Genomic DNA, 9668 nt, shown 5'->3' on the forward strand with positions numbered 1-9668 from the left:
TTTAATGTTCAGAAAAACGTTGGAAATTACCAGGCTGTTTTCCATAGGCACTAAAAACTCAGTCTTATTTTGCAATGTTAGTATGACCAGGACAGGGTAATGGGGAATGTGTTGTCTCTCAAAACTTTAATGATAGCAGGAAGCGTTTATCATGACTGATCTGTTGAAGAATCAAACAACTACATCTGTAACGAACGACTAATATGTTTGAAAGGAATAGTTCACCCTGAAAGTGAAAAAGTCATTTACTCACAATCACATTCATGTTTTTTCCCATTAAGCTGCTGTTTTAATTAAAGCGACAAAGGGCAAGCTCATAAAAAGACCAAAAAAATCCATAATAGTAGTTCATATGGTCATACGATTACTCAGTATTTGCTAAAAATGTAGGCTTTCATGTGAATTAAAGGGACAGTTCAACCAAAAATAAAAATTGTCATCATTTACTCTCCCTCAAGTTGTTACAAACCTGCATTAAGTTCTTTCTTCTGTTGAACACAAATGATGATATTTTGAAGAATGTTGGTAACAGTTTCTGGACCCCATTGACTTTAATAGTGTAGAAACAAATACAATGGAAGTCAATGGGGACCAAAAAAAAATACTTTGTTATTAATACAGAAATTAAAACAGTGTTGGAACAACTTGAGAGTGAGTAAATGACAGAATTTAAATTTTTTGTGAACTATACCTTTAACTTTTGCTCTGTTTCTTAGAAGTCAGAAGATTTGGAATATATATAGCAACATAAAATTCATATATACTACTTTTATTGCTTTTTTTTGGTCCGTTTTGGTGCTTTTCAGTCACTATATATATATATATATATATATATGGTATGAAAAGCAGACTTTTGGACATTTTACTAAAAATCTCTTTGAAAATACATAATGATAGAATTTTTCTTTAGGTGAACTATTCCTTTAAGGTTTGTGCAGAACTATCTCTACTGCTGCATTTCTTTTTAATTTAGTTTTAACTTGCTGGATCAAGTCCATTCACCTCCAGAACAAAGTTGTTTTAAACACAGTTCTCTGCCTTCACTTTCCTATCATTGTTGGTCATTTTGAGCGCACGCTGAACCCACCGCAGGACATTCATAGCATAGCTCTATGAGACTGCAGCAATGCATTTTGGGTATATGAGACCAGATGCTCCCTCTTTCATTTTAAGAAAGCTTGAATTCTGTGGTAACAGATTTTAATCATGCAAGGGTAAATGTTTTCTCATGTTGTAAGCTGATTTAAATGCATTTCACTTGGATGTATGGGACCACAGAACTTACTAAACATGTTGACTAAATTGTCATGTCAAGAGCCCGCCTGGGTCATTTTTAACCCAACAATCAAGAGAGATACACAAAAAAATAATGGTAGTATTTTTTGTTTTACTTTTATGCTAATTTAAATACAAATGATTGTATTTCAGTACATTTTTTTTTTTTTTAGATTACAGTAATGATATCATCATTGAAAAATGAATTGTAATCATTGGAATTAAATAAGAATTAAAAATAGCAACTGTTCATGTTGAAATAGTGTTTTCATTACTGTAAAATAAAATAGAAAAATTATTTTACTGCAATACAAGTATTGGTATTTAAATTTTCTCTACTGTTATATAAAATAAATAAAAAATGAGAAAAAAATATTTTCAGTGTCACAATGCAAAAAATAATAGTCCAAATAGATTCAAAATATAATTGATTATTTGAATCTCTTGTTTTTTGGGATGAAATTTGACTTGAGAATTTTGGTGTATTTTTATTTAAATTTTTTGAGAGATTCAGCCATATGAATTCCTATCACTATATTAGATTCAGTTTGCCAATCATGTCTTGCGAAAGCATTTTTGATGACCCTATTTGACAGTATCAGGCCGAGCGTTCCTCTCATCAGTGTACACAACGTGCAGTATGAGTTTTTATTCAAAAAGTCTAACTACAAAAAGATTAGAAATCATCATATTTCTGTGTGTATGTGTATGATTGTGTGTTAGCAGAGTTTCCTGGTTTATTGTCAAAGCAATGCATCAGATATGTTTGCCGTTGCCAATAACCTCTCACCTTTAACACTTCGAGTGACCGTTCATAGTGATGATACTGTTCGGCTGTGTTCATGTATGGTCAATGCAGTTACACGCCTCCTGATACCCACTAATTGACTTAATAGTCGACGTCAGACCTCACTCAAGCTGGCATCCCTTACAGTTACGAAGGCGAACTAAAAACTGGAATTGACACGGCAAATCATGTTGGAAATGCTCTGTTTTGTGTGTGTGTATGTAACGTTAATTGAATCAATTTGGATCAAAATTCCACTAACCTGTGATGGATGATGTCATACCCAGCTTTGCATGTGATTGGCTAGAGGTTTCCAAAGGAACTTGAAAAAGCCTCAGTTTGTGTCCGAACAGCACCATTAGTAATGAGGGCCACGCGTTCTTCTCGCTCAAACGATGCCATTGGTCGGGAAGGGAATCGGTCACTGCTCCTAACGTTCCCGGGCCTCTCCCTCTCCCTGTGATCATTTTTATACTGCAGATATTTATTTGGTCACCGTTTAAACTTTGTTGTATAGTTAAATGTAAGTAGGAATCTATGGGACTATAACTTATTGTTTTGTACACAGATCTGTAAAGAGAGAGTGTAGATGTAAACACTTTGGAAAGAGGAGTTCAGAACTTTGTGTTGTCATGGATGTATCTTCACATTTGTTTAAAAATGATAAAAAAGGAAATAAAAGGCAAAGTATTTTCCTGCATTCTCTGTTTATTATGAAAGTGTGGTTCAAGGTCTTTTTGCAAATGCTTCCCATTTACATTTATTCATGTGGGAGATGCTTTTAGCCAAAGCAATTTACTGTGAAGTCCCTAAGATTTATTATTTGTATGCATTAATATGAATATGGTACCAGTCAAATATTTTGGACAAATTATAAGAAAATTGTTTCTCATAAAGAGACTGAGGAGGAGCAGAGCTGGACTCTAAACAACTGAGAAACAAAAAAATGATTTGTATTTTTGTTTATTACATAATTTTCATACTTCCATGTGATTTCATTTTAGTATTTCGTTCAGATTGAACAATTAGAGCCAGCCTGGTCTTCCTTTTTTCTTCACTTGCATCAATATGTTTAAGAGCAACAAAGAGTTGATTGTTTTTAAGTACAATCAACTTGGATGTTTAAGGCAGCAACTTTTTTTTTTTAACAGTGAAAGTAAACAGTATGCTCTTAATTTTTGTGATTCCATAGAATTTTTTCCACTATAAATTTTTGGAATGGAAAAGTTCCATGGATGTTAAAGACTCTTTATGGAACCATCAATCCCAATAAAGAGTTTATATCATGAGGCTAACATACACTCTTAAAAATACAGTATAAAAAAGCCACATAACGGAGATTCAAAAAAGATTTTATTGGTCCAAAAACTCATGAAGAAATGATAGTAAATGATGAAAAGAACTTTAAGAGGGATAAAGGGACTGCTATGAGAGTGTAACACTAGAGGGCACATTAAATGTTTCACTACAGTCATGAGTCAGTCAGGAATCAGGATTCAGAGAGGATCTTCAAATCAGCACATTAAGGGCACTCGTCTAGAGAGAAAAGATGGTCAGGTCAGGTCTGAAGAGGTTATTCATCAGCTACTTGCTTACTATAGACACAATGTTTTACCATTTTTAGGCAGGAGGGCGATGTTCTCCGGCAGAATGCCTTGCTCCAGAGAAAAGGCAGTGAACTTGTCCAAGACATCCTTGTTCAGGTCGGGTGTTCGGCCTACAAAAAACAGTACAAGCACATCGGCATGTCACAGAAACAATTCCCGACTAAAATCAGAATCAATGCAAACCTTAGCAAATAATTTAATTATTTGAGCTTATGTTTTTTACAGTTCACATTTCCGGGCTGAAATGTAAGTTCGATTAGAAATGGCATTTATATTCCATTTAGTTCCGTAACATGATATTTCAGAGAGGAATAAGATGTTCAACAAGAAATATTTTACAATAAGGTTCCATTGGTTAGCATTTGGTTAACATGAATTAAAAATGAGACATACTTCTAAAGCATTTATTAATCTTAGTTCATGTTAATTTCAGTATTTACTAACACATTATTAAAATCAAGTTTTACCCGATAACTAATAAAGAACAGTTTAACTAAATGCAAACAAAGATAAATAAGCCTGTAACAAATGTTTTGCTCATTGTTATTTAATGCATTATTATGGGACCTTATTTTAAAGTGCAACCAGAAAGTAATTTCAGAATTGTACAGGTTATTACATTTTTAGCAAATTGATAAAAGAAAAACATGACTAATTAACAGTCAGTTTGGATTTCATGTTTACTGCAAGAGTGTTACTAAAGGGCACAATGGTTCAGGAAATGCATTTTTACCTGACTCCGCTTCACCACATGAGTTAAAATGCCTTTTATCTCATTATGATCAGGGGTTGAAGCCAAAACATTTTTTTTGACTGAAAATATTTCCTCGGCCAAACCCCATTCCACAGCCTGTCACACACCCAGTTTAAGATCAGTTTCTTCTTCTTGTAATTAGGAGTATATTGAGTACATGCTTTACCTTCACAAATGAAATACTCAAAGAGTATACTTGAGTAAAACTCAAATGTTCATCATTGAAAAATCGACAGAGGCGAGTGAGGGCAACTCAGGTGGACACAAACCACGATCACATGACTCTTTTCAATTAACGCATTATAGTCCTTCACTCTATTGCAATCTCAAAATTCCGGCCAGTTAATAATACCTAGAATATCGACTGAAAATCGACTGCTGGCGGTAGATCCTTTTCCTATTTAGCACCAAAACTTTGGAACAATCTTCCTAACATTGTCCGGGAAGCAAAAACACATTAAAAACACATCTCTTTGGCCTAGCATACACATAACACATTATAGACTTCTATAATTCAATGTTAGGTTGCATAGTTTAGGTCAGCTGGAACTGGGAACAAGTCCCCATAAATCCTGTACTTGCTACATCATAAGAAGAATGGCGTCTAAGCTAATATTAGTCTCTCTGTTTATCCCGTGGTTTACCACAGTCCGCCAGATCCAGGCCGTATCCAGATCTGATGAAGGACCTGCACCTGGACGCGACGACAACGCAGTCCTGAAGTGTCAACTAGGCTCTTCCCTGTGAAGGCCTCCCCTCCCCTCCCTTTACCTCTCTACAGATAAAGCGTTGTCGGGATAATTCCAGTTCGCGTGGCTACGTGGAAGCGATAGAAATTCTGTATTATTAATTTTAAGGCCAGACAAGTAGTATGTTAAGGGTTGATTTGTAGGGAAGGACTACACGCCTGCGCACATATATTCAAACGCACATCCCTATTGACTGAACTCGTAATACGCATGTGCACGCCATCAGCGTTCTCACTGGTTTGCGTTTTTGAAGTTTGCGCAGAAAGAACTTAAGAGTTTTCTGTTAAAACGGTGTTGTGTTAGTGTCCCCTAAGTTAATAACTAATGATCGTTGCGATGGAAGTGAATCAATCAAACTAACTTTAGCTGGACAATAACTTTATTCTAGAGCTGCTGTAAAGAAATTTCCTATTATCAATGTAAAGCTGCTTTGGAACGATCTACATTGTTAAAAGCACTATATAAATGAAGATGACTTGACCTGGTCCAACCTTTTAGGGAGAGGTAGGAACTAGGGGAAATGGGAAATGGTTAAAATGATAATCCTGATTATTTTGCTCAAAATTATAATCGCGATAATTAATCACGATTATTCTCATTTGAGAAACTACAGAGAAAGAGAAGAGACAGTTAACGCTTTTGCACGAGTATTTGCGCTTAACCAACTACAACTTCCTCAGACAGCAAGTCAATACAAATGGCATGATTTAACGTTGAGCGCTTTGTGATGCGTCTTCACATTAGATCTTCTAAGCGACACATTTCGGTTGAAAATGAGACAAAGCAGGCTACAGATCCAGATCGCTCAGCAAATTCGTACTGCAAAGAAAAACAGTCTACTTATACACACTGAAAACGGTCAGTGGCTGTCGTTTTCAACTGATTCACATCATGAAAACTGGTAAAAACGTAAACTTCAACAAAAAATAGAACAGCGAAACTCATTTAGAAACAGATTTAGTCACACAAACGGCACAAGTGGCTTGTGAAGAAACAGACTGGCTGTGTAACAATTTCATGCAAACAGCATATCGCTGTGGAGATCAGTGCTTTTTCCGCAGAGTAGAGGGCGCGCGCAAGGTTGCCAGATTGCACCGACTAAGTAAAACACAGGCCATAACATGTAAGAGAAAAGCTCCGTTTGGGTAATTTGGGAGATTTAAGCTATTCTGATCTGGCAACCACAAACATCAGTGCTAGTGGGGACTTGTTTACAATGCAAGATAATGCAAATGTCTAATAAAAAAGCGTTTTCAGGATAAAAAACGAGCGGGCAAATATCGTGACGATTTTTAAAAATTAATCGAGAGAGGCAGAAATCGTTATCGCGATTAAAATACGATTAATCGTGCAGCCCTAGTAGGAACCTTGGGCACACATCCAGGCCGGGGTCTTAGCTCATGAGAGTGTAGCCGGACAGAATTCCAGGCACAACTCGTTGACCGAAAGCGAGCAAGTCTCTACCCTCTACTAGAGACCATGAGGGCAGGAGAACTGTTTCTTTAAAAACATAATTTTTAACTCACTGCCTGCAGTGGCTCAGGGGCGGTCTCTGCAGTGCAGTAGCACCAGAGATAAGGCCCAAGAGGATAAAGAGGGGCGCAAGGCCTTTAGTTACCTTGCTCCCTCAGGAACCTGGCGATCAAGACGTGCTTCCTAGCTACTGCACTGACCTAGCACTTTACGTGCAAGCGACATGCGTGCACAAGACAGGAGCACTGCTCAACACCATGTGTGAAGAAGATCACTGAGCTTCAGGAGCATCTCTGCTCAACACCTGAGTGCGATGAGAATCAATGACTTTAGCGGACGCCAAGCGATAATGAATCGACTAGTCGCTTTTTAGAAGGCTCACTGAGGTACTCATTTCTGCGGGGCCTCACCAGCCGGAGCTAATGTCTGACCAAGGGACAGACCTGCCCAGCTGGATGCCTGGGGATGGAGTCTCCACTCTCCCTGGCCATAGGCTGTCATGGGGTTTGTGGGTGGCACGATTGAGGAGGCCGAAAGAAATAGTGTAATGAAGCGACCTCAGAAGCTTCTGACTCCAAGGAGGAGGTGATGGGCAAGTTATGACATGCGAGGGAAGCTCAGCGCAACGGTCGCTATGTGTTTTTTAGACCAGTACCAGCTCGCTGAGCAGCGGTGGCTCAAAGTGAGGTGAACTGCAACAACTCAAGGTAATGGATACCAATGCAGTCGGAGGTCGCCCAGGCCTCTGTTAAAGCATGCCCTTTGTACGTGGCCCCTGAGTTGGTGTTAATGGACCTCGTTCTCAGGGCTGTGACCTGGAGAAACAAAAGGACTGAATACAGACTGAGGGTTTGGCTACAGGCCGGAGTGATCTGTTGTCAAACCGGGCATTCTGTTCTGCCACGGTCACCTCGGGACTCGACCTTAAGCCAGTGCTGAAGTGGTCTCCATATGGAGGAAGCCATGTGGCTGCATCTACCATATGCCCCAGGAGCCTCTGAAAATTTTGTTTCAGTGGGACCCTTTCTCACTTCTGTTGAGCACCGACCAGACACGTGTTAAATTGAGTCCATCTCCTTACTGGAAAAGAGATACTCAGCCAATGAGTATGGCAATGGAGCACTCGAAGGGTAGGAATCTGTACTTGATACTTTGAACCCTCAAACGCACACACAGGATGGCCCGTGGTGCGGAAGGCTAGAGATCTGAAGTACATGTCATTCAGGTCGAATGCTGCAGACCAAACTTGGTGGCGGAGCATCCTGCGACGCCTGACTGTGTAGTAACTTGGACGGAGGCTTTGAAAAAGGGCCCATTTCAAGTGACACAGGGCCAAGATGGTCACGACCCACCTTGTACTAGGTACATGAAGGATGAGTTCCTTAAAAACTGGCCTTCATATTGGCTGGAGGCAGCGGCACTATCGTGTCCTTCGCCAGTAGGACAACGACATGCGCACACAAGACCTAGTGTGATAATTATCACACTAACACCTAGTGTGATAATTATCACTGAACTTGAGCAAGCGCCGGGCCTTGTCGAACCTTGTCCGCTTCTCTCATATCCGCCAGGTTGAGCCAGAGATGGCATTCCTGGACCACAAGGGTGGACATCGCCGTACCGATCGCGCAAGCTGGAAACTTTCTTGCCCCGGAGGGCGAGGTTGGTTGCAGTGCGGAGCTCATCCATGAGCTCACGGTCCGGACTACCCTCGTGCATGTTCATGAGTGCCTGGGCCTGGAGGACCTGAAGCAACACCATGGCATGCAGGGAGGAAGGCCCACAGGCTTTGTAAGCCTTGCCAGTGAGAATGGACAAGAACTTACAGGCCTTGCATCGCGACAGACTGCTCCACTAGAGGGATAGCCTCGTAACCCTTCACCGCTCCCCCATCAAGGGTAGTGAGGGGAGAGGAGCTACTCAGGCGGTTTCTGGCAGAGAAAGGTGCCGTCCATGCCCTCGTAAGCTCCTCATGCACTTCAGGAAAGAAAGGTACCAGGGCGGCGGGCTGAGAACCAGACCGGCCCGCCCCGAGAAACCAATCATCCACACTCTGGTGGGTTCCACTCATTTACATTTATGCATTTGGCAGACACTTTTATCCAAAACGACTTACATTGCATTTCAAGGTACACATTTACATTACGCTCTTATTATGTTCTTGCTTTCCCTGGGAATCGAACCCATGACCATTGCGTTGCAAGCGCCAACGCTCTACTGTTTGACCTACACTTGAGCCCTACCACCTCAGCAGCCTTTTTCAGCATAGCTGTCATCTCTGGATCCAGCTCAGGCAACACTGGTCTCCCAGAGGGAGGCAGTGCAGCCGAGTAGTCATCTCCAGAGCCCAGTTCCCCTTCCGATGCTGCGATTGACATCCTGTCCTCTGGAGCCCCAAATGAAACGTCTGGTCGGTCCACTATAGAGGGACCAACGCGTTCATCAGGGGACTCCACCGGCTGCGGTGTTAAAGAGGAGTGAGGGATCCACGGGGCTTTGCCAGGCGGATTACCCCTCACTGTAATCCTCAGATCACCCAGCTCAGACGGCGCCCGAGCCCTCCTCTGGGTAGGTACGCTTTTGACGTAGGCAAGTCTCGATTGCAACACCAAGATGGTCATGTCGATTACCGCTACACTCGCACTGTAGAAATACCAACACTGGGAGGTCTTCCCGCAAAGAACACTGACGCACTCGCTTGCTGTGTAAACAGTAGTAACTTCAGAGACATCCGATCGACTCCGAAGCGAAAGGCAACTGGTGCGTGCATCCACTTCCGTGTTTATACCCGGGATGCGGGGTGGAGAATGTAATCATGCACACCAATGTTGAATTGGCTTGATTAAAAAGTAGTATGAAGAATTATAATATAATATCTGTTTTTAACCTAGCCATTATAAATAAATAATAATATGTTCTTTTTTTATTTAATCTATGTTGATTATATGAAAAGTGAACAGCATGAGCAGGGCCGGATTTTATAAATACCAAGGTCCTTGTTATAGTGATCCTGCTATGTGGGT

General features: G+C 40.7%; 1 long non-coding RNA gene across 1 annotated transcript; it reads right to left on the minus strand.

The window, feature by feature from the left end:
* Positions 1-3398: 3398 nt before the first annotated feature.
* Positions 3399-3788, minus strand: LOC311082592. The gene is made up of 2 exons (XR_014606147.1): positions 3678-3788; positions 3399-3598 (listed from the first exon to the last, which is right to left on the minus strand). It is a non-coding gene; the product is annotated as an uncharacterized lncRNA (long non-coding RNA).
* Positions 3789-9668: the final 5880 nt, after the last annotated feature.

The sequence above is a fragment of the Abramis brama genome (genome assembly GCF_963993115.1).
Source record: "Abramis brama genome assembly, chromosome: 5".
In the NCBI taxonomy this organism is placed as follows: Eukaryota; Metazoa; Chordata; class Actinopteri; order Cypriniformes; family Leuciscidae; genus Abramis; species Abramis brama.